At 35.9% G+C, this 27,174-nt stretch overlaps 1 pseudogene; it reads left to right on the top strand.

The window, feature by feature from the left end:
- Nucleotides 1-5,671: 5,671 nt before the first annotated feature.
- The window catches only part of LOC103080940 (60S ribosomal protein L26 pseudogene), a 26,134-nt pseudogene continuing 4,631 nt past the window's right edge, over nucleotides 5,672-27,174 (top strand).

The following is a 27,174-nucleotide window of genomic DNA, read 5'->3' as shown; positions in this document are numbered from 1 at the left end:
GATGGATCATGCCTTCGTTGTTATACATGAATAGATTCCCATCCTGCAACTGGGGGTAGGATCAGTTCCATTGTATTAGTTTCCTAGGGCTGCCATAACAAAGTACCAGAAACTGGGTGACTTAAGACAACAAAAATTTGTTCTCTTATCATCCTGAAGGCTGGAAGTCCAAAATCAAGGTGTTTGCTGAGCCATGGTCTCTCCAAAGACTCTAAGAAAGAATCCCTCCTTGCTTCTTCTAGCTTCTGGTGGTTGCTGGCAGTCCTTGGTGTTCCTTGGTTTGTGGCAGCATAACTCCAATCTCTGCCTCTGTCTTCCCATGGTGATTTTCTATGGGTCTGTGTCTAAATTTCCCTCTTCTTATAATGACACCAATCACTGGATTAGGGACCACCCTAATCCAGCATGACCTCATCTTAACTTGATCATATCTGCAAAGATCCTATTTCCACATAAGTCACATTCTATAGGTTCCAGGTGGACATGAATTTGGGGGGACACTATTCAACCCAGCACCCCCCTACCAAGTGGGATGACTGCTCTGTGATGGGAAAGCATTAAAGTGATGTTGGGGAAGTTGCCACAGTGTCCACTCTAGATGCTGGACCCTGTGGGCCTCAGCTCTCTTCATGTACCTGGTTATAGTCTACAGCAGTATTGTTGACCTGGCATTTCAGACTTTATTTGTACATTCTAAGCTGGCTCTTATACTGCCTAATCTCATTTTCAACTTTAAGGCCTAAGTCCATGGACTTCAAAAATTCATGTGGAGTAGGGGTCTGGCAGAGTCCTTAAGTCCACATTGCCAGTCCAAGCATTATCAGTAGAGTGAATAAACAATATATCTCACTTATGTTTTCAAATGCTTGTAGCTGTGATTAATTTTTAAAAATTCACTTAAAATCTTCCTGCATTTATAATACCTCTTTGTCATTATATATGTTCTCTATCAACAGATAATAAATGCAACTACTATTGTACTTTAGCACACAGGCCTTTATTAGAAGGACCATGTGTAAATTGGGATACGTCTGACTGCTGTCACAAAGGCCAAGAAACAATAGCTCAAACAAATAGACATTGATTTCTTTCTCTTGTAAGAGCTAGACCATAAGCAGTCCAGGGCTTATATAGCAGCTCTGTGGTCTTGAAGACCTAGACACTTACTACTTTGTTCTACCATTCTCAAGTCATGGCTTTCATCCCTGGTCTAAGATGGCTTTTGCAGCTCTCACCAGTGTGGCTGCATTCTGCTCACATACCATTTTTCAGACCCTAAAACATATGGCCAAAACGTAGCAGCAAGAGTGACTGGGAAATGTGGTCTTTATCTGAGCAGGCTTGTGCTCAGCTAAATGTTGAGAGTTCTATTACTAAAGAAAGAAGGAGAAAATCAATATTAGGGAACAGTTAGCAGTCCTTGACAAAAACTACATGCATTTAGGAGAAAGTAATGGATATTTACAAATGATTGGCATATTCCTAATAGATTATGATGTTTGTTCTAAGATAATTTTCAATATAACTTTACACATCCTGAATATTATAATTTTGTGACATGTTTTCTGTAGACGCTACCTCATCTTACTGACTCTACTTATATAGTTGAACTAAATATGTTCACGAGGTGTCTGTAGTGAGAAAGTTTTAGAGTCATAAAGAGAATGGTTGCAAGTATTGAGGTTAACAGGAAACAGTATATGGAAGGGGAAAAATTACAATTTAGGGAGTGACTATTTTGCTAGAATGAGAATTTTAACTATCTCTAGTGGCAAGTTATCCAATTACAGATCTTCCTCAACTTACAGTGGGGTTATGTCCCAATAAACCCATCATATGTTGAAAATATCATAAATCGAAAATGTATTAATACACCTACTGAACATCATAACTTAGCCTACCCTAACTTAAATGTGGTCAGAACACTTGTATTAGCCTACAGTTCAGCAAAATCATCTAACACAAAGCCTATTTTATAATCAAGTGTTGAATATCTCAAATACTATACTGAAAGTGAAAAAATGGTTCTATGGGTACAGAATGGTCATACGTGTATCAGTTGTTTCCCCTCTTGATTGTGTGGCTGACTGGGAGCAACAGCTAACCCCCCAGCATCAGGAGGGAAGATCGTACCACATATCCCCAGCCTGGGAAAAGATCAAAATTCAAAATTTGAAGTACAGTTTCTACTGAATGCATGTCTTTCTCACCATCGTAAAAGTAGAAAAATTCTAATTCAACCAATTGTAAGTTGAGGACCATCTGTACAACTAATAAGAAGAAAAGTTTGAAAACAAACTACACAGTGCCATAGCCAAGCGAGACTTTGTATAGCTTAAACATGGTACCCAGCTTAGAAGCAGACTCTTCTCATATGGGAAGAGGCATGTCAAGGCCTTTATAAATACTGAATAACAAACATAAGCAGAGCTTTATCAAAACAAAACAATCAAATAGGACAATGATGCCAAATAAAGGAAGAAAGAGGAAAATAAGGTGAGCTTTTTTTTTTAAAGAATTAACATTGAAGAAGTGGGAATATATCATTCAATTCATGATTGTTCAAAGTTCTTAATGGTGCCAAAATTCTCATAATCCTCTGACTTTTCCCAGAACCTTATTATAAACTTTCTTATGGAGATAAGTGTACTGGATGGTTTCATTTTGTCTCTCCATCCACTCTCCATCCTTCCTGACCTGATCTGTGCCCCAGGAGGCTGACTTGTATGGACCACATCACTAGATTTGCTTTCCCTCTGGTTTCCCGCTTCATCCCACCAATGAGAGGCTCCAACAGGACATCAGGAAATGGAAGGATGGTGAGGTTGAGTATTTATTCTTCTGCTTCCCTCCATGCCAGACTGCAGGTTAGCAGTGCCTGCGTTCCTCTGCTGAAGGCCACAGCTACTGTCAGCTGATCCTCTCCTGCAGCTGCAGCACAGCTGCCTTCCCTGCTCCCTGGGCCTATAGAAGGTCTAGCCAGGCCCCTCTTACCGATTCAACCCTACCTACACCTTTACAGATAGTTCATTCATTAAATTCTGCTCAATTGCTCCTTCTAAGTGAGCCCTCTGTTTCAGGGATACTGAGTGATAAAATAAGGAAGAAATGACTCACTCACTGAAAAACTAGTCCTGCTAATCCAGTGGATAATAGGCCATTCTAGATTTTGAAATTCTCTCCTTTCTACAAATTCATATTCTCTTTAGAAACCTGCACCAAGGCTTGTCTCTAACATAAACCATTTCTAAACCAGCTGCATGGTTCTACTTCCTAGAAACACTGGCCATCACTTTCCAGTCCTGTTCATTACCCCACTTTTCTACTTTTGGTGTATTTATAAGCCATTTCTAAATTTACTGATGCTTGCTGTAGACTTTTTTTTTTAGGGGTTTTAGTATCTTCAGTGTGGAGATGACTTTTTAAAATCTACTTTCTGTACAAATTCCGTGACCATTTCTAGTATTATATGCTTCTTAAGCAAGAGATATGCAATATTTGTTATTCCAGGAAGCCAATACCTCACTCTCTTAGGGTTTGAATTGGGAAGCAAGGTGGAATATAGATAATTTTCCTCAAAATATATTCCCCTACACTTTCACTACAAGCAACATATTTACAAATCAGATAGTTCCTCCTCATCTCCAGCACCTCGTAGTGCTAGAGGGGCCCAGGGCTTCATCTCTTGTCTACATACACTCTTCCCCTGGTAGCTCTCATCTAGTCCCATGACTTTATAGGCCAAGTGAACATTTCTACTTCTAAGCCTAATAGGCATTTTAATCTTAAATTTTTCCAATCCAAACTTCTGATCTCCATATTTACCTCCATTCCAAATGTGTTAACGTTGCAGTTTTTCCCTCTCAGTGACTAGCAACTAGCCCCAGTTTCTTGGGCCAAAAATTTTGCAGTCACCTTTTACTTATCTTTTTTTCCCCACTCCCTACAATAATCCTTCCAGAAGTCATATCAACCCTATATGCAAAAATACATCCAGATTCTAATTACTTCTCACTGCCTCCTCTGCTACCTACCACTCTGGTCCAGGCCCCTGCAATTCACTGTAACAGCCTCCTCACTGGTCTCCCCTGCCTCTGACCTAGTCCTTCTAATAGTCTTTTCTCAACAGAGCAGCCTGAGTGCTTTCTTTTAAAATCTTAGATCATGTCATTTTTCTGTTCAAACCTCTCTACTGGATCCACTTTCACTCAGAGTGATACCAAAAGTCCTTACATATAGCCTAGAAGGTTCCTCATGATATAGCCTCTGCTATCTGACCACATCTCCTACTTCACTCTAGACACACTGACCTCCTTGCCTCAGGATAATGTACCTACCATCCCCTTATGGACCTTAAACAATAGACCGCCAGTTATTTCTCCAGCAAAAATGGGTTTATTCAGGATCAACAAAGAATAGCAATTGAGGGTCTGCAACTGTGGTGAGCCACATGCAAGTTCCCCCAAGAAGGAGAGAAGAATTCTTTTATAGGAGGGAAAAGGAAGTTGGGAGGGCTATAGTAAACAAAGAGTCCATTGGAGGAATTGAGATTTTGAAGTTATAGTGGCTTTTCATTGAATGAGTTGTGACAGTCTTTCCTTGGCTGAGCTCTTGCCAGGCAAAAGGAAGTTTTCCTCTTCCTGTTGGGCTCTGCTATCATGGTAGGGCATGAGAGCACCCCCTTGACATTTAAAATAGAAAACTGTGTTTTAATTGAGCTTACTGTTTATTAACATTTACACCCTCTTCCCCTAGGTAGATACACAGCTTACTCTCTAACCTCCTTTAAGTCTCCACTCAAGCATTACCTGCTCAGGGCACAACCCCCTTTCCAATGCAGTTATCATCATTTGACATATATTTTGCATGTTTATTTTGTTTATTGTCTGTCTTCCCCATAAGAATGCAAAATCTTGTATAAATTTAGTATTTGTTAAATATTCACCACATATTCCCACCTTTTAAACCTGTGCCTGGCATAAAGACGGTGTACAACAAATATTTGATGAATGAATGAAATTATATATACATATATTTATTTTTTAAACATAAATCCTTTCACAAAAATAAATAAGCATTAGAATACCTCAAATAAATTTTTAAAAATCTCACGTGTACAGAGTGTTACTCATGTGTTAGGCTCTGGATAATACTTTACAAGTGTGACGTCAGTGAATTTTCATAGCAGATCCTATGTGCAATCACATAAGACCTGTGGTCTTATGGTAATAAGACCAGTTCTTATTACAACCAACTTACATGTGACATGTAATATAACTAGTTTAAGAAGTGAAAAATCAGTACATGGGGAATACAGGTTCAGACCCTGACATGTCTGACTCCAGAGGCCATTCTCTTCCTAATATGTCTAAAACATGCCTCTTTAAACTTACAAAGTTACCACCAGCACCAGCAACAAAAAAGGTTAAACCAAACCTTAATTTTAAAAGGGGCAACTAAATGCCTGACTAGGATTCCAAGTGTGTGAAAATTATAAATCCCAGCTTTTCAAAGGAAAAACACTGAGTAGGTCAGGCAAAAGGCTGACCAGAGATTAGAAAGGCAGAACTGCACACTCAAACAGATGAAGAGATTACAGTTAGAGAAACTTCTCTGAAAACTCCATCTTCTCTTCCCTGTTGTGGTCATTACCGAAGCAGCAACAGCCAAAATGAAGTTCAATCCCTTTGTGACTTGTGACCAGAGCAAGAACCATAAAAAAGCATTTCAACTCACTTTCCCACTTTCGCAGGAAGGTTATGTCTTTCCCTCTTTCCAAAGAGCTGAGACAGAAGTACAATGTCCAACCCATGTCCATCTGAAAGGATGATGACGTTCAGGTTGTGTGAGGACACTACAAAGGTCAGCAAATTGGCAAAGCAGTTCAAGTTTACAGGAAGAAATGTATCATCTACACTGAACATGTGCAGCAGGAGAAGCCAGTGGCACAACGGTTCACGTGGGCATTCAACCCAGCAAGGTGATTATCACAAGGCTAAAAGTGAACAAGGGTTGCAAAAAGATCTCTGGATGAAAAGCCAAATCTTGCCAAGTAGGAGAGGAAAAGGGCCTGAAAAGGGCCTATAAAGGGAATAAACAATTGAGAAGATGTGGGAATAACGTAATTTATATACAATACCTGCTAAAATAAAAAATAAAAAAAAAACAACAACTCCCTAACCCTACCAGCTGCCCCATACTCCCACTGTGCAAAAAGAAGAGAAATTGTTTCAAGTTCTTGCTTGTTGATTTGCTATCAGTTTGGGCCAGAAGACTGAGATAATCAAAGACTTCCAGGAATAAAATTAGGGACCTTTTTATTAAAGTGTTCTCTTATTTTGGTCAATCATAAAATAGTAGAGAAGGCCTTCCTTTGCCCTTCTGCTGGCCATGTGAAGAAACATGGGCTTGTCTCTACCTCTGCTCTTCTCCAAGTCTTTCTTATTCATTTCTCTGAAACATGCACTGTTTGAAAACCCCTATGTTTTAAAAATAATCCAGAAAAAGACAAGAGAGGGTAAAAGTCATAGCACACCCCAGAGATAAGGAACTGTTCTTGAGAAGCATTTGCACATAGGTACCTGAAACTTTTCAAAACCACATCAATAAAAGAAAAGGTTACATGAATGACTTTTGAATATTGAAACTTAAGTATATTAGCAAATCAAAAGGCCTGTGAAATAAGTGAAAACATTTTCTAACATCCCGTATGGTCTCTACATAAACAGATTCTAAAGGGACATTTATATAAGTAATTCACACTTAAAACCGAAAGAAGCCCCCTATTTTTTTTCTTTAACATCTTTATTGGAGTATAATTGCTTTACAATGGTGTGTTAGTTTCTGCTTTATAACAAAGTGAATCAGTTATACATATACATATGTTACCAAATCTCTTCCCTCTTGCGTCTCCCTCCCTCCCATCCTCCCTATCCCACCCCTCTAGGTGGTCACAAAGCATGGAGCTGATCTCCCTGTGCTATGCGGCTGCTTCCCACTCGCTATCTATTTTACGTTTGGTAGTGTATATATGTCCATGCCACTCTCTCCCTTCTTCCCAGCTTACCCTTCCCCCTCCCCATATCCTCAAGTCCATTCTCTAGTAGGTCTGTGTCTTTATTCCCGTCTTACACCTAGGTTCTTCGTGACGTTTTTTTTTTTCTTAGATTCCATATATACATGTTAGCATACGGTATTTATTTTTCTCTTTCTGACTTATTTCACTCTGTATGACAGACTCTAGGTGCATCCACCTCACTACAAATAACTCAATTTCGTTTCTTTTTATGGCTGAGTAATATTCCATTGTATACATGTGCCACATCTTCTTTATCCATTCATCCGATGATGGACACTTAGGTTGCTTCCATCTCCTGGCTATTGTAAATAGAGCTGCAATGAACATTTTGGTACATGACTCTTTTTGAATTATGGTTTTCTCAGGGTATATGCCCAGTAGTGGATTGCTAGGTCATATGGTAGTTCTATTTGTAGTTTTTTAAGGAACCTCCATACTGTTCTCCATAATGGCTGTACCAATTCACATTCCCACCAGCAGTGCAAGAGTGTTCCCTTTTCTCCACACCCTCTCCAGCATTTATTGTTTCTAGATTTTTTGATGATGGCCATTCTGACCGGTGTGAGATGATATCTCATTGTAGTTTTGATTTGCATGATGAGAGTATTCCAAGTGCCAGCATCTCTCAGTGCACACAGAATAATGACTTAAGATGTCAATTCTTCAAGTTATTTGTTCTGAAGTTTCACTGGTTTTATTTTAGAAGTAATGTCTCAGAGAAAACTGAAATTTATATAAAACTTATTTAGGATTTTAAAAGCATTTTATATCTTGGCTTTATTTTTAGAGAATTTTGTAGATGAGAGGTAAAATACTGAGATTCAACCAAAGCAGAAACAAGGCAATAAAGTTGAATTTACTAGACCAAATCAGGATTTCAGTGCCAACAGGTACAAATCTACACATTCACAATCTTTGGTTCCTCTATTGCACGTCTTTTATATTCATTGGCACACAGCCCAGTATGATTGTGTATATTTTTTCTAATATGGACAACTTGTGATGTACCTCAAATGAGAAGATTCTTCAACACACCAAATTTCATGTTATTATGGCTAGCTCAGTACTAAGACTTGGGTGACAGCTGCAGCTCTCCAGAAACTAGCATTAAAAGGTGCTAATATCCTAGCAAGCACTTTAAGAAGACCTTAAGTTGTATATATCTAATCTAAGGTTGAACATTGTATATACAAAAAAAACAAAGTTGGCAGGAATTCAGCAACCAGAAGTCTGTGTTTCCTAGCAAAAGACAGTTGGACAACTCCTCTAAAAGATAGCAAGCTATTACTCAAAAGTCAAACATTTGCTTCTCCATTTACTCGTGAAAATTTTATTCTGTTATCAAATAAAATAAGTGTTATTATTAAAAATTACATGCCCATCACTAAATGGTTGAGTTCACCTACATATTTGGGTTAACATATCAAACAAAGTAAACAGGCTTGGCCACAAAGTCAATGAAAGTCAAATAAAAGGCCAAACTAAACAGATGAGACACCATGCCCTGAAGATCAGCAGAGGATATCATTGTTAGGTGAGGAGGGTTTAGTAACTTCAGCAAGGAGGATTTTCTGTGCCCATCACAAACCAAGCAACTCATTTAAGCTACTTAACCACAAATTCTACTGCAAGACTGATGGACAGTTAGTTGCATACAACTGGATTTTTTTCTTTGCCATATTGTATTAGAGTTAAACTCCATTGAACCTTACATGGATATCCTAGAGATATCTTTGAAATTTTTGGTAGTAACAATGGTGGTAACAAATAGGTAGCTTTATATTAGTTAATTTTTCAATACAAGTTATATTTACATGTAACATGTGATGACAATTATGATAACTGAGATTAAGATAATAATGGGGGCTTCTCTGGTGGCACAGTGGTTGAGAGTCTGCCTGCCGATGCAGGGGACACAGATTCGTGCCCCGGTCCGGGAAGATCCCACATGCCGCGGAGCGGCTGGGCCCGTGAGCCACGGCCGCTGAGCCTGCGTGTCCAGAGCCTGTGCTCCACCATGGGAGAGGCCACAACAGTGAGAGGCCCGTGTACAGCAACCCCCCCCAAACAAAAAACAAAACAAAACAAAAAGATAATAATGAATTATTTGTTTGAAAACAATTCTTATTCCAGTAAATTCTTCCTAAAACGATCCTACAGCTTTTGAATACCGGGCATTACCTGGTCTGGCCTACAGTATCAAAGAGTCCATAATATGTCCATATATGTCATTCTTGAGATTTGTCAGAAGGAACTTCCATGCACTAAACTGAAAAGCCCAATTTCTCCTCCTCCACAGCATCCATTAGGATTCATCCAGCTAAGTATTATGATTATATACCTAGAAAACTGAAGAGATTCAACCAAAAAGCTATTTAGCAAGGTAGTGGGGCACAAAATTAATACACAAAAGACAACAAATGGCATGAATATATAATGGATTCAAGTACTCATTTAAAAAAGAAAAAAGATGAAAGGCACATTAATAAACTTAATAAGAAATGTTAAAACACTACTGGAAAACATATAAAAAATTTTGTACAAAGGGAAGATGTACCTAGTTGGTAAATACCAAAAAGATGTCAATTCTTTCTGAGTTAATTTAAAATTTCAACATGAGCCCAATAAGAAAAATATTGACAGTGGGGTTTTTGAAACAAAGCAAAGTGATCATAAAGTTTATATGGAAAAATAATTACTCAAAAATAGGCAGAAAAACTGAGGAGAAAAAGGGGCAATGAGGGCAAATTAGCACTATCAGATAGTAAAACATAAAAACCTGGACACAAATAGTGTGGTACTGGTTCATCATTAGATAAAATGACGAATAGAATATTATACAAAGTCCAGAAATAATTCCAAATGCATACCACAATTCAATATATGAAAAATATAGCATTTCAAATCAGTGGTGAAGAGGTAAACACCTCACTAAATGATGACAGACTACCTGTGGAGAAAAGATGTTGGATTCATACCACACACCATACTCTAGTACAACCAGGATACATTTCAAATGAATGAAAGATGTTCATACAAAATAGAGCATATAAGTATTAGAAGAAGTCACAGGAAGTTCCTTTTTAGTATTTCAGTGCAGAAGGTCCTTATGACTCAAAATCTAGAATCCATGAAAGAAAATAAATTTAATGACATATAAAACTATAAACAAGGTCAAAAGGTAAGTTACTAACTGAGAAACTCATCACAGATAAATTCTAATCTCCCTAACATATGAAGAACTACCAGATACCAATAAAAGACCAACCATATAATAGAAAGATAGACAGAGATATATATATTCAAGTCATAGAAAGAAAATCTAAATGGCCTGTAAACAAAAGTAGATGATCACGTCCACTCATAAGAAAAGAAATACATATTAAAACTACACTGATATTATCACTCTTCAGATTGGCAATGGTCTAAGAGCTTGATAATACATTTTATTGCTTATAGGAAAACAGGCCCTCTCATACATTAGGGAGAGTTGAAATTGGTACAACTCTGATGAAAGAAAATTTTGCAAGGTTTATTGAAACTGCATATACCCATTGACTCACAATTGCACTTCTAGGAATTTATCCACAGATATATTTGCCCACATGTGAAATGACATTATGTGTAACATTATCCAGGCCTGTATTGCTTGAAATAAAAACTAGAAACAACTCACATGCTCATCAATAGGAGAATGGTTAAAAAGTCATTGAACATTTACAGTGTAAAGTACTGCACAGTGGCTTTAAAAAAGTGAGGATCTCTCTAGTATTGATCATTAATATGTAGATGTATTGTTAAAAGCAAAACAAAAATAGTAATCGATAAAACAGGATATGTTGTATGCTACTTTTTAAAAAAAAGATGTATAAAGAAACTCTGCAAGAACATATAAGAAAATAATAACTGATTATGGCACTCTCTGTATGTGTGTGTGAGAGAGCTATGTAAATGGTGGACAGGGTGAGAGCAAAACTTTTCACTGTGTTCCTTTTTACATATTTTGAAAATTTTGAACTATATGTGAACATATGACATTTTAGGGTACAGGACAGGGAAAGACTGTGCCACCCCAGAGAAGCTATTCCTTTAGGGCCCTAGTCATAAGCAACCATTTGCTGCTGGCGAGACTGAAAGGTCAGTTAAAACTATCTTCTAGCAACAGTAAACAAATGTGACTACATCAAACTAAAAAACTTTTGCACAGCAAAAGAAACCATCAACAAAACAAAAAGGCAACCTATTGAATGGGAGAAGATAATTGCAAACGATATATCCTGTAAGGGATTGATATCCAAAATATATACAGAACTGATACAGCTCAATATCTAAACAAAAACAAAAACAAAAAACAAAACCCAATTGAAAAATGGGCAGAGGACCTGAATAAACATTTTTCCAAAGAAGACAGACAGATGGTCAACAGGCACATGAAAAGATACTCAACGTAACTAATAATCAGGGAAACACAAACAAAACCTACAATGAGATACCACTTCACACCTTCACACTGCACTCGTCAGAATGGCTATTATCAAAAAGACAACAAATAACAATTATTGAGGAGGATGTGAAGAAAAGGGAACCCTCATGCACTGTTGGTGGGAATGTAAGTTAGTGTGGCCTCTATGGAAAACAGTACTGAGTTGTATTAAAAATATGACTATCATATGATCCAGCAATTCCAGCTCTTGGTATTTATCTGAAGAAAACAAAAACACTAATTCAAAAAGATATGTACTCCCATGTTCATTGCAGCATTGTTTACCATAGCCAAGATATGGAAACAACTTAAGTGTTCACCAATAGATGAATGGATAAAGAAGATGTGGTATATATACAATGGAATACTATTCAACAGTAAAAAAAAGAAAGAATTCATGCCATTTGCAATAACTAGGATAGACCTAGAGGGTATTATTCTAGTTGAAGTTAAGTCAGACACAGTAAGACAAATACTGTATAATTTCACTTATATGTGGAATCTAAAAACAAAACAAAAGAACAAAACAGAAACAGACTCATATATATAGAAAACAAACCTATGGCTGCCAGAGGAGAGGGGGCAAAGGATGGGTGAAATAGGTCAGAGGGATTAATAGGTACAAACTTCTTGTTATAAAATAAATAAGTTATGGGGATGTAATGTACAGCATAGGGAATATAGTCAATGATATTATAATAACTTTGTATGGTAACAAATGGTTACTAGACTTAACGGTGATCATTTCATGATATATAAAAATATGAAATCACTATGTTGTATGCCTGAAACTAATATAATATTATATGTCAATTATGATTCAATTAAAAAAACCAAAAACCCACCAAATCAATAAGTAAATAAATAAAACTATCTTCTTCATTGCCAGTGGACTCTTTCTACTAAAAAGTACACCGTCAAAGCTACACTTTGGAAAGAGAACTAAGTAGAATACATTTTGTACTTATTTTTGTTCCTTTACCTAAGAGTAAGGGAATTATGCCCAAATAGAATGTGTGCTCCTTTAAATCTTTCTCTTCTTTTTAATCTTTTCTAAACATACCAAAAAAAAAAAAAAAAAAAAAAACCCCACCAAAATAGACCATTCAGTATTTTCCTTCTCTTAGTCTGCCCAGGCTGCTATAACAAAATGCCACAGACTGGGTAGCTTATAAACAACAGAAATTTATTTCTCATAGTTCTGGAGCCTGGAAGTCCGAGATCAGGGTGCCAGCCTGGCTGATCAAGGGCCCTTTTTGGGTCACAGACTTTACATTGTATCCTCACATGGTGGAAGAGGCTAGGGATATCTCTGGAACCTCTTTTATAAGGATACTAATGCCATTCATGAGGGCTCCACCCTCATGACTTAAGACCCCCCATACAGTCCACCTCCTAATACAGTCACCTTTGGTGGTTAGGATTTCATCATATGAATTTGTGGGGGACACACACATTCAGACCATAGCATTCTTCAGAACATACTTTACACCTTTTAAATCTTATTTTGTAAGCTAAAATTTTCTCTACTTTTGTTGATTGTGCCATCAATCTTGGAGACTCCTCCATTTTGTATACAGAATTTTAAAGTTTTTTTTAAAGATCCATATGGATACATTGTTTTAGTGCAAGTCCATCAAATGAAAAGCATAGTGGAAGAATTATCTTTCAAACTGAATTTATGGGAGTTTCTTTGTACTTAAACCTCACCTTCTATTTGTCACCTCTGATTCCACACCCTGTTTTCAGACTAACATTTTACCAACTTTCAAGGTCATTTCTCTCTGGGCCCTAGGATATTAGCAAACCACCTAATTCAGTTCACTATGAGTCTAACAGTATGCTCTGAATTCTTTTATCTCATCAATAAAGATATTAAGGAAACTATCCTCATGACAGGTTTCCACTAAATATCATTTGATTCACTGTCATCATGTGAATCACTGGAAATACAGTGATGGCTAACTACTCTTTGTAGCTTTGTCAGATTCTTCCATTACCTAGAGGTGGTATAGACCAGACTACTTTAGCTCTTTGAAAACTTCTTCCCTCTTATTGATGAGATGCTGCAGCTGTTAATACTTCCTCATAAATAGATATCCCCAGACCCTAACCTGCCTAGATTGAAACTGATTCTATCTTTTGTCCAGAGGTTTCATTGAAGAATACATTGTAGGGTAACTATGACAACACTAGTGTGATAAAAGACAAGCAAACTCCAATAATCTCGAATTCCCTTCAGCCATTGTTTCAAGGGAGAATTTATAAGACATTTTATGTTGCAACTTGCTTTATCTGGTAAAGATAATATAAAAGAGATATCCCTCTGTATTCAGTTCGTTTGTTTTTCTTTTTTTCCTCTTTTTTTCCTGTGTTTTAGTTTGGTTTCAGGACCAGATTTAGAATAAAAAATAGTTTGGTCATTGGGGATAATAATCTTTGAGAAAGCAATTTTAATATGATACAGTGGCCAAAAATATATTTAAAAAAATAACTGATAATTGTAGAAATTGGGTGATGGATACCTGAGAGTTCAATATAGTATTCCTCTACTTTGGTATATTTTGAACATTTTCTATAACAAAAAAAGTAAAATAAGTAAAGCTTAAAGTACATTCTCAATCTCTTTTGCTGTGGTACATCTTATCAGATATCCTCTAAATTACCCTTGTCATCATCCCCCAAATTGGATCTATGTCCAGAGAGAGAGATTAAAGTATAATTGAGGTGAAATATACTATTACTTTACAGTATTTAATAATTTGATGAGAAAAGTAGAGAGGTAATAGCAAAGTGGTGGTAATCCCTGAATGCTGGAAACTGGGGGCCACTCAGGTAGGTCATTGATATTGTTTGTATATGTTTAGAGGAAGAAAGAGGGGAACATAGTGTGGATTACACAGGGGTGCTAGGAAGAAGTAAGGTTTTAAGAAACTCTAGGTTCAGATGGTAAAGAACATGAAAAAAGAAGGTGAAGAACAAACTCAGGAAGGGCTGATAATGAAAAGCTGCGCTCAGGCAATCTCTGCATGTTATCACACATCCAGAATAAAGGAAGGAAGCCTGATCATGGGATTTCTGTGGGTTTGATCCCAGTGACCCTGGACAGACTGAACATTCAGATGCCTACAAGAACTTCAGCTTTCGCCTGAAACTGATCCAGGCAGAAAAGGACCCTGCACCTTCAACGGTATGGTTTTCCAAAAAGGTTTATCTGCCCTCAGCTTGAGAATGGGGGTAGACTGAACTAGAAAGAAAAGGCAGTGATTTCAAGGGTTTGGACTCAAGGAGAGAACAGAAAATGAAAGAACTGAGATTGCTTAAGAGAGACGGCTTACTGTTTTCAGGCTGTACTGAGCTAATGAAGCAATATCTTAACCAGTAACTTCATCTATCTATAGTTTTTTCTTAAACTTGTCCAAAAGGATACTAATATCAGACATGGAACTGAACAGATTGTATATACTGTATTTTGGTAGATATGATGGGAAAGGTATGCTCCAGAGAGGGAAAAGGGTATCAGGCTGTAGAGAGATATTTGGAGGAGAAATCTCTCCCCCCCTTGCATTTTTAAGTGATTGAGAAGGTAAGCCTTTTGCTCAAAATGAGGGGCAGAGAAGATCCAGCTAAAGTTGATTTCTGTTTGGGATCTGAGAGTGGCATTTCATCAGCCATTTGGAACTTAATTGCCAAAGCATAAATAAATTTCTATAGCCCCTTATTCTCTTTATAAATAGCACTTTCTCACTTGTGTGCTATTGTTCATTTGCCTGAAAAGCAAATTAAGGCTTTCTAATAGCTATCCACAAATGCATAGCAGCTTTGTAAGTCCTGCTTTATTTATTATTCTCATTTGTGATTTCAGAATTTATGTTGAGAATATACTTATTAAACTAGCCAAAGATGCAAAGTTAGCTGGCATGCCTATTACTTAAGAAAACATGATTAAATTCTAAGTCATCTTCACAAATCTCATGACCTTTAATGGGGACAAATGCAGATTAAATAACCTAAATAAGAGAAATAGATGTTAGAAATTTACATAAACAGGCAGAATATTATCTGGTAATCATGATATAACTGAAACAATAAAAATAATAACAAAACCTTTATATTGATCACTGACCAGGTCTTAATCAGAGTACTGTTTTCTAGAATAAAACTTCATAGCATAGATAGAATGACAATTACTTCTCCCTTTCTTCCTGACAGGGAGAAGTTCAACCAATATATGAATGTTTAGTAAATGACAGGAGGAAAGCCTAAATGAAGTAGGGAAAAGATCATTAATGTGAGGATAGGTCTTAATATTCCTCAAATATCTAGAAAGAAATCATAGATTGTGATCAATCATTCTATGTTTGAGTAGAAGGCTGAAAAAGAGCAGGCTGCAGAAACAGAGACTTAGTATAATCATGGGACAACTTCCTTATTGTAAAAAGTATGTGATATTTTAATGAATTAGCATTGTGAAATCTCATCATAAGGTATGTTTAAGCTGAATGACAAATACCCTTGTATCTCACAGAGAGACTTAAAAGAGGAGGTTTAAAATTCTGTCTATTCCTAGAATCCGGAGATTACCTAAAAAATCAAGGATTAGTATCATCTTTTAAGAATGATTTAATAGAGAATTCTAAAACCTTGGGCACCAATCTAATATTGATAAGTTGGTGACTATCAATATTCTAAAAAAAGTGTAAGTGTGGTAAAGAAGCATAATCATCTAATAATAATACATGAAAAGTATCCATTTTTACTCTGCTATTCACAAATTCTGACTCTACAACTGAGTCTACTCAAGGGATAATATAACATTTGACCTCCAACTTCAAGAGCTGTACAGATGATAAGATATGTGAAAGCAATTTAAGAACTATAGAGCATTGCAGACATATAGGCTTCTGTTATTAGTATAAACAATAGTATTAAAAACAAATCATTCCTATATCTCAGTGGCACATATATGAATCTCTTAACTCTGAATATGAAACCTTTTACTCTTTGCATAAAACTCTGCAAGGGAATCTATATCTAAGAATTAAAGAAGGGCCTGAGGTTAACCATTTACTTTTATTTATTTTTTAAGTTTTTATGAGAGTATAAATTCATACAGTAAATTTCACAAAGTGCATTGCTCAAAGAATTTTAGTAAATGAATACACCCATGTAACCACCATCCAAGTCAAGATAATAAAGAATAATACGAACATCCTAGGATATTTCCTCATGCCTCATTCCAGTTAACTATCCCAAAGATAACCACTATTCTGAATTTAATCACTATAGACTTATTTTAACTGTTTTGGAAGTTCATATAAATGAAATCATATGGTATGTACTCTTTGTGTCTGGCTTCTTTGGCTCAACCTTATTTCTGTGAGAGTCATAGTTGTGGTTGTATGAAGCAGTTGTTCATTATTTTTATTGCTGTACATTTTCACTTTAAGAATACAGAAGCACTTTTGGAATGGCACTCTGAAAATCTCCTCTCCTATAAAAGCAATGAGAACACTATTAAAAATTGGCAAAATCAAATTCTTCAGACGTCTGGAAATAAACCAAAGATTTACAGCAATCTGAAGAGCATTTATTCAAGAAAAACTATTGAATTTTGATAAAACAGTGAGCTTTGTGACATTTTAACTTGCCCTATTTTGATTGCCCTCTCCCCAGATCCATGGTAGCCTTGAAAATAAGCAGCCTCACACCACAGTAGCTGTGAAAAGCACCCTAGTAGACACTGAAGAGGGCAGAATGGATTTGGAATTCCCCAAAGTCCTCAGTCAATTGTCATTATTTGACCTGTCTGGAAGCTTCCTGGAAAAGCCCCATTCATGAGGCTTGTCTTTATTTTGACTAACCCAGAGTTTGCTTGGTGAGGAGAGCTCTATCCCCAGGGCACTGTCAAAAACATTCAGCAGCAATTGTTTAACATCATAGCTGTTTAAAACAGAGATACCATTTGAGAAAAATAAGTGGCTTGCCAAAAAATGTAAAGGCGAACTCTGGAAAATAGATGTCCATAGTGGGCTTTGGAAAGCTCCAACATATTCCTGGGTATCTAGAAGGCCACATGCACGTGCACGACTGTGTGCATGCCCCAGAAAGACCAGGGAAGGCCCTATTCTCTCACCTCTAGCACAACCAGAGGCCCTGTGCAAATAGGAAATGAAGGCTAAGGCAGACATAAAATGCCAGAGCACTGAAGGCATGCCCCAACACAAACACACACAGATCCTCTTAGAAAAATCTTGGACACGTTGTTTCAACACACTTAAAGAGATTAACTAGGGAATGATAACAACAACAAACACCAACAACACTAAACCCTGGAAGGAGGGGATTTTAATTTATGAAGTTAGCACATTATATTATATAAACTCCAGTTTTCAACAACAGCAAAACAAATTACAAGACTTGCTAGGACAGGAAAGTATGGCCAATACACAGGGGAAAAAAGCAGTTAATGGAAACTACCTCTGAGGAATCTCAGATGTAAATCTTACTAGGTAAAGAATTTAAATCAGCTACCATAAACATGTTTAAAGAATGAAAGGAAATCATAGCTAAAGAATTAATGTATGAGAAAGATGGCTCACCAAATAGAGAATTTCACAAAAAGATAGAAATTATATATATATATATATATATATATATATATATGCCAATTAGAAAATTTGGAATTGAAAAATACAATAAACAAAATGAAAATTTCACCAGAGGGGCTCAAGGTCAGATTTGAGCTGACAGAATAAGAATGGGCAAACTTGAAGATAGGTCAAATAGAAATTGTCCAGTCTGAGAAACAGAAATTTTTTTCTTAATGAAGAAAAATGGACAGAGCCTCAGAGATCTGTGGAACACCATCAATAATACCAACATATGCATAATAGGAGTCTCAGAAGAAGAGAGAAAGAGATACAAAAAATATTTAAAGAAACAATGACCAAACCTTTTCCAAATTTGATACAAAATATTAATCTATAGGTCCAGGAAGCTCAACAAACCCAAAGTGTGTTAAACATAAAGAGATTAACCCCTTTACACAGACAAATCATACTGTCAAACTGTCAAAAAACAAAGATTAAAAATGTATTTTTGTTTGTAATGCTTTTATTTCCCTGTATGAATTAAAAGATATACACATAAATTATAAAACCACATTGATGGACTTAATATATACAAATATAATTTGTATGACAATAATAGCACAAAAGTTGGGGTGGGAAAATGAACTATAGTGGAGCAAAATTTTTATACATTATTGAAATTAAGTTGGTAATAATCTGAAGTAGATTGTTTTAAGTTAGTATGCTAATTGTAATTCCCAGGGAAACCACCAAAAAAACCCCAAAAAAACCTCAAAATAATGTAATAGAATAAACAACAAGGGAATTAAAGTAGTACACTAGGAAATATCTAACAAAAAAGAATACAGAAAGGGAAAAAAGGCATAAGACATAGAACACAAAAAACAAAAAGGTAAATGAAATCCTACCTTACCAGTAATTACATTAAATGTGAATGAATTAAGCATTTGAATCAAGATGATATCGGCAAAATGAATTTTTAAAAAATGATCCAACTATATGCTGTCTATAAAAGACACATGTGTGATTCAAAGAATTAAAAGGTTGAAAGTAAAAGAATAGGAAAAAAATCTCTTTGGTTACTGTAACCAAAGAGACCTAGTAACCAAAAGAGACCTAGAGTGGCTATACTAATATCCAACAAAGTAGATTTTAAGACAAAAACAGTTACTAGAGACAAAGAAGGGCATTTTATAATAATAAATGAGTCAATCCCTCAGAATGGCATAACAATTTTAAATATATATGCACCGCACAGCAGAGCTCCAAAATACATGAAGAAAAAACTTGTGGAATTCAAGAAAGAAGCAGACAATTCAAAAACAACAGTTTGACAGAGTAGAGTTGCAGATGTAGAAAACAAACTTATGGTTACCAGAGGATGGGGGGGAGGGGTAAATTGGGAGATTGGGATTGACATATACACACTACTATATATAAAACAGATAACTAATAAGAACCTGCTGTATAGCACAGGGAACTCTACTCAATACTCTGTAATGGCCTATATGGGAAAAGAATCTTAAAAAAAAAAAAGAGTAGATGTTTGTAACTGATTCACTTTGCTCTATGCCTGAAACTGGCACAGCATTGTAAATCAACTATACTCCAATAAAAAATTAAAAAAAAAAAACAGTTTGAGACAGCGATATCCTACTTTCAATAATGGAGAGAGATCAACAAGAAAATTGAAAAGTGCATGACAGTATAAGACAACTAGGCCTAAAGTACATCTATAGAGCACTCCACCCAACAACAGCAGAATTCACATTCTTCTCAAGTGCATGTGGAATAATTCTCTAGGATAGACCATATGTTAGGCCATAAAAGAAGCCACAATAAATTTAAAATGATTGAAATCATACAATATGTGTCCTTTGGCCACAATGTAATAATATTAAAAATCAATAACAAGGAAATTTGAGAAGCTCATAAATATGTGAAAATTGAACAACACACTCCTAAATAATAAATGGATCAAAAAATCACAAGGGGGCTTCCCTGGTGGCGCAGTGCTTGAGAGTCCGCCTGCCGATGCAGGAGACGCGGGTTCGTGCCCCGTTTCGGGAAGATCCCACATGCCGCGGAGCGGCTGGGCCCGTGAGCCATGGCCACTGAGCCTGCGCGTCCGGAGCCTGTGCTCCGCAAATGGGAGAGGCCACGACAGTGAGAGGCCCGCATAACGCAAGAAAAAAAAAAAAAAAGAAAAAAAGAAAAAAAAAAATCACAAGGAAAATTAGAATATACTTTGAGATGAATGAAAATGAAAACACAACATGCTAAAACTTATGGCATACAGTGAAAGAAGTGCTCAAAGAAAAATTTACAGTTATAAATGCCTAGATTAAAAAAGAAGAAATATTTCAAATAGCCAAAACTTCCACCTTAAGAAACTAGAAAAAGAAAAGCAAACTAAATCCAAAACAAGCAGGAAGGAAAAACAAAGATTAGAGAGGAAATAAATAAAGTAGGGAAAAAAATAGAGAAAAAACAACAAAACTAAAGATCAATTATTTGAAAATATCAAAAAATTGGCAATCCTTTAGCTAGATTGATCGAAAAAAAGAAGAGAGAAAAAGAACTGAGAAAGAAGACTCAAATTACTAAAATTAGAAATGAAAAATGGGCCATTTGTACCAATCTTACAGAAATAGGAAAGATTATAATGGAATACTATGAACACTGTATGTCAACAAATTAGACAACCAAGATGAAATGAGCAAAGTATTAATACTAGAAAGACACAAACTACTGAAACTTTTTTATCTGTAATATCATTATTTACATATTTAAGACTTTATTATTATGTAAGTTATATTAAAATTTAAGTTTGTAATCTTGTTGATCCCTTTATCATTATGAAGCACTCATTTTTTTCTCTAGTAATACTTTTTGCCCTAGAGTTTCTTTGCCTGGTATAAGTATAACTACATTGTTTTCTTTTGGTTATTATTTCATATTATATTTTTCATAACTATTACTTTATACATTTAAGAGTCCTTATATTTCAGGTGTATCTCATAAGGTGCATACAGTTGGTTATTGGTTTTCTGTCCACTTTGACCATCTTTTTCATTTAATTGGAGTATTAATCCAACTAAGTGTAATTATTGCTATATTTGGATTTAAATCTACCTTCTTACTATATGTTTCCTATTATACCATCATCTTTCAGATTAATCAAGTGTTTATTATTCCATTTGCCACATCTATTAGATTATTAGTTATATATTTGTTATTTTGTTGGTTATCATAAATAAGAGATTCCAACATTCATCCTTTGCTTGTTACAGTCTACCTTAAATTAGTACATTTACACTTCTCGGATGCAGAGCACAGGCTCTGGACGTGCAGGCTCAGCGGCCATGGCTCATGGGCCCAGCTGCTCTGCAGCATGTAGGATCTTCCCGGACCAGGGCACGAACCCGCCTCCCCTCCATCGGCAGGCGGACTCTCAACCACTGCGCCACCAGGGAAGCCCCTGCATATATTTTAAATCCAATAATGCATTACTACTATTATTTGTATAGATTTACTAATTTACCCTTTCCTGTGTTCTTAATTTTTTTCCTGCAGTTCCATGTGTAAACCTGAAAAAAATTCCTTTAGAGTTTTTTTTACTATAGATCTGTTAGCAGCAAATTCTCTCTGCTTTTGTTTGTCTGAAAGTGTATTTATTTCACATTCTTTTCTGATGGATATTTTGTGAGTATAGAATTTTGGGTTGGGAATTATGTTCTTTCAGAACTTTAAAGATGACATTCCATTGTCTTCTGGATTCCATAGTTTGTATCAAAAAGTCAGACCTAAATCTTATTTTTGCTCCTTTGAAAGTAATGTATACCTATATTTTTTCTCTGACTACTTTCAACATTTATTTTTATCATTGTTTTTCAGATGTTTGATTATGATGCTCTGGGTATAGCTTCCTTGTATTTCTCCTGTGGTGTTGTGGAGCTTCTTGAATTTATGACTTCCTGTCTTTCATCAGTTTTCTAAAAGTAGTTGCCAATAGTATTTGAAATGTTGCTTTTGTTCAATTCATGCAATTCTATCCTTCTGGGACTCCAAGTACAGGTATATCAGACTTTTAAACTCTTTTCCACATAGCTCTTATTCTCCTGTATTTTCTACCTCTTTCGATCTCTATATTTAAATTTGAATATTTTTGACAGCCTTCTCTCTTAGCTCACTATCCTTCTTTCTAATATGCCTAATCCATTAAAAACTCATCTTTCAATTTGTTTTAGTTCTTGTAATTTCTGGTTCTAGCATTTCCATTTGGTCTTGTTTTTTATATACTTGATAATTTTTAAATTGTATGCTGAACATTGTGTGTAAAAAAATTGCAGACACTGCATAAAGTTATCTTTTTCCAGAAAGGATTTAATATGCCCCAGTCATGTAATGTATGGACTTATTACATTACTCCAGTGGATGCTGGATTTCAGACTTTTAGCATCATCAATTTCCAGTTTGTTCTAACTCTTAAAGCATAGCCTTTAATTTTTAAGGAGTAGACTTCTTAGGTTCTCTTATGAAATCCCGAGGTGTTTACTTGGGCTCTTGCACCTTGATGGTCTCTAAACTTTCATCTTTGTCTCCCAAGGTCTCCAAGACTGCCAAAAATCTCTGCTCACGCTTTAACCTCCAAGCTGTTCCTTTACACTTAGTTTCTCTGCATTTTACCCTGCATGGTTTAAGAGTCAGCACACGCCGTAAGGGGAAATCACACAGAAGTCTGGGCTTCCTCCTCTGTAATTTTTTCAACTTCTGGATCTTAGTCTTTCAAATCCTAATCACCCTGTTACACTCAAGCTTTAACATCTGTCTCCCTACTCCAGTGAGACTGCTATAAGCCCAGGCTGACACTTTCTTAGCCTGTATTACCTATCCATGCCATGAATCTGCAAATATATAAGTGAACATTTGAGGTGAATGTGGAGCTCAATTTATTATAGTTTTCTCCTCTCTGGGATCTTGGTCCCTCCAGTGCTGGCTTCCTTAGTTCCTGTCTAGTGACTTCAAACAATTGTTGTATATACTTTTAAATAGTTGTTCTCAATAGGAGAGTTAAAGTAGTATAAGCTATTCTATCATAGCCAGAAGTGGAAGTTGAACCATTTACTTTCAATTTGCAATTTTCTTTAATCTCTACTTTCAACATAGTCTTCTTATTTGTGGTTTTAAAACTGCAGAGTTAAAATTGAGTCAGAAAAATTATGTACCTGGGTGGACTTGAAGTAAGAAAAATGAGTCAGGAAAGCTTTGTACAGTTGCTTTTTTTCTATGATTAGCCTAAATCACAAAGGGAAAGTGGATTCCTGAATTACGTAGGTTTTTATCTAATATTGAAGATTCACTGTTCTGTGTATCCCAGGTCTAATGTCAGGATTGAAAGATAAAATTAAAACGTCTTTTTGGTTTTACAAGTACAAAATTTAGTACCTTTTAATGACATATATTTTGCACTACTTTTTGAATATATAACATATATTTCCTCCTTACAAAAAGATGAGATTGACAGTTTGGTGGGTAATTTTTTTTTTTAAGTGAGAGAAGTAGGTCTCTCTACTATGTAGCATAGGTCTTCTGGATGGAACATGCTCCACTTAGAGCTCTGTTTCCTGCTTGGAGGGACAATTAATATGCTTACTACTTGAGAAACGCATGGCTCATTGGACTAAGCTTTGAGTCAGTAGTTCGGAGTTATAATCCTACTTCTGCTACTGATTCAATTTGTGCCCCTGGGCAAGCCATTTAACATTTGTATTTGTTCACCTGAAAAATGGGATAAAATTATCACTTATTTGCTAGAGTAGCTAGTAATAACTGATTTTGAATATGAAGAAGTGCATATATTTTGACCAGTTAAGATTACTACAAACATTCCTACAATTAAGTTTCCCCTAAAGCCTCAGTACTGCTTTGATTAAAATTTTTCTGATCTAAGTTAAAATGAAGCACAATAAAGTGCAGTTAAGTGTTTTGCCTAATTTGCATATGCTTAAACAGGTAGGAAAATCCAGAGTAGTTTAGCCTGAGAAAACAAATTATTTTTTAAATAGAGAGGAAAATAATCTTTCTTCCCCCCACTGTTTTTTTTTAATTGTAAGAAGTATTATATATTATACACATGTGCTATTCCCTATTGCCAAATTGCAAAAATTCACATTTACGCACAATAATAACAATAAACTCACATCTATCCTTTTCCTTTTCTTATTTATAATTCTTCAGAAATAGAGTTTTAATAATAATTTTTCTTAAATTTTATGATAATTTTATCTCAGCATGGATTGTTTTAAATGCTCTAACCATATTATAAAAGGGAAATGATCAGATTACTCCTTTGCCTGGTGCTTTATCTTACTTTGCAGAGTCTATACTTCTGATAAAAATATGAAAATTGAAATTTTTGTATACAGAGAAATTTAAAATGTACTTTGGAAAGGTGCCATTGAAAAGGAAGCCTTAAAAAGAATGCTTTTAAATATTTAATAAATTATCCTCAATTTATTTCATAAATTTGAATTTAATATAAAATAGAAGACAATAAATTGTTTCTCTTTACCATGTGCCTCCTTTTAACTGCTTCTAATATATTTGTAGTTTTTCTGAGACTCAATTTTTTTCTCTTATTATGAAATGGTAATAATATTATCAAGGCTACCTGCTTCATAAAGTTGTAATGAAAATTAAGTAAGAATGTGTATGAAAACACATTAAAAACCATTGATCTTGTTAGAGATAATGTTGAAGAATGCTGTCATCGAACAGCCTTCACGTAACATTCCTGAATTCTTGAAGTCTTAATGTTTTTACTTTCCAGCCTAATCTTTGTCACCATTCTAGGTGGTTTCAATATCCTTGCAAATGACCCATCCAGCTCCCTGGAGGCTTTGATATCCAATTTTTTCATCTCTTCATTGCCAGTGACCATTTTTTTCTGTCACTGCAGTGGTAAATCCCTGGCCACTGTCGTCACCAGATATGACTCCCCTCCACACATTGAATTCTATTCTTATATTATCTCTCCTATCCTTCTCACTCACTTGCTTAAATATCTGCCCAGAAGCAAGGATTCCTCTGGTGTCAGCCTTCTAATCCATTACACGTATCACTTCTTTCTATCCACAACAGTCTCTTCTATGCTATACTTTCTTCTTATGAGACTCAAATTCCATTATTCATTGTCCCAATGACTCCCATACAACTCCCATAACTTCCTTGTTCCTCTCTTCCTCAAATCCAACCATTGAAGAACTGATTCATCTGCCTTCTCTGTGGTGCCAATAACTATGTGTTCTGGGAAATAACCACACACAGCTGGGCAGACTGGAGTCATGATAAACATGATCTCCAACCTCAAATGGGTGCTCAAGTCTGGCAATTCTACTATAATGCTTCTGTCTCCAACCGCAATCAGGACTATTTTGTAACTTTTTATCATGCCCCTTCCACTTGAAGCTGAAAACCTTGCTTTATATTTCAGGGAATTTAGAGCTCTCAGCTGAGAATATCATCACCCTCCAGTGTCAAGTTGTACAAACTCACCGGCTTCTGCTTGCCCTTTCTTCTTCCCGCCTGCCTCAATACGGCTTCTGCTGAAACTACTGTCAAGGAGAGCAGTTCTCTCCATGATGCCACATGCAGTGGACCCTTATATTTTTACTCTTCAATTTACTTATGTCTCTATAGATTTCAATACTGTTCCTATTTCCCTTTTACAAAACACTTTCATGTATGACATCTGTCTCTCTCTTGGTTTTTATCTCATCTCTTTGGCTTTTTCATTACTTTTTCATCCCCTTTCCTGGCTTTTAATCCTCTACTTGCTAAATTTCTTTTCTCTGTCCACTCTTTACTTAGATGCTGTAATTCATTTCCATGGCCTTAAATACCATTTGTGTGCTGACAGTTCCCAAATTTGTGTCTGTGAGACTGCATGTTCTTCCAAACTTCAGTCACCTACATCCAGTTGCGTGTTCTACATCTCCATTGGGATGTCTCACAGGTGTCTCAAATTTAACATTTTCAAAATTGAAATCTTTCACTATTCATCTCTTTACTCCCTTCCCTATCATATATCTCTCCCCCTAAATCTTGCCCAACTCAACAAATGAAACTACCTCTGCTCCTTTGCTCAAGAAAAAAAGTAGGAGTCATCCAATTTGTCGGCAAATCCTGTTGATTCTGCTTCCAAAATATATCTTGAATCTGCCTGCTTCTTTCCATAATAGTTCGTGGTACCATAATGTCTTGCCTGACTTACTGCAACATCCTTCTAACTAGCTCTCTGCTTTCTTTGGTAATCTCTTGCAACCTGTTCTCCATACAAGAGCAAGAGTGATCTTTTCAACATAAACCAGACCATGTAACTTCCTTACTTAAAATCCTCCAATGGCTGGACACTTCACTTTGAATAAAATACAAGAACCTTACTTTGGCCTATAAGATCTTGCAGTCTGGGGCCTGTATCCCTCTGTCTCCTTATTCATACCACTCTTTCACTGCCACAAGAGCCTCCTTTCAATTTCTTCAACATATGGTAGGTTTTGTACGTGCTGTTCCTTCTTAACTAGCTCCTCTCATAGCTATCTCTTTTTCATCTTGTAGGTTTCAGTTTAAATGCCACTTCCTTAGTCAGTCCTTCCTGAATCATTCTCTTATATAAGCCCATTTTTCCTATCCAGTACTATCACTCTTATTCTTTATCTCAACATCCTGTCAATATTTAGAAATAATCCTTCCCATTTGACAATTATTTGTTTACTTGCTATTTTTCTGTCTTCCTTATAATACTGTAAGCTCAATGAGGGCAGAGACTGTATACATTTCATTTATCACTATACAATCAACACATAGCACAAATCTTGTAGCTAATAATTACTTGTCAAATAAATGAATATCACAGATGAAGATGGACAATGTAATGAAAATGACTGATTCTTATGCAGTCTTGCATTATAGAATATTTTAGGACTATAGCATCAAGGCTTTATTTAAGATTTTAAGCA

This window comes from Lipotes vexillifer, unplaced genomic scaffold (assembly GCF_000442215.2).
Source record: "Lipotes vexillifer unplaced genomic scaffold, Lipotes_vexillifer_v1.1 scaffold335, whole genome shotgun sequence".
Lineage (NCBI taxonomy): Eukaryota > Metazoa > Chordata > Mammalia > Artiodactyla > Lipotidae > Lipotes > Lipotes vexillifer.
This window is presented reverse-complemented; position numbering and strand designations above follow the sequence as displayed.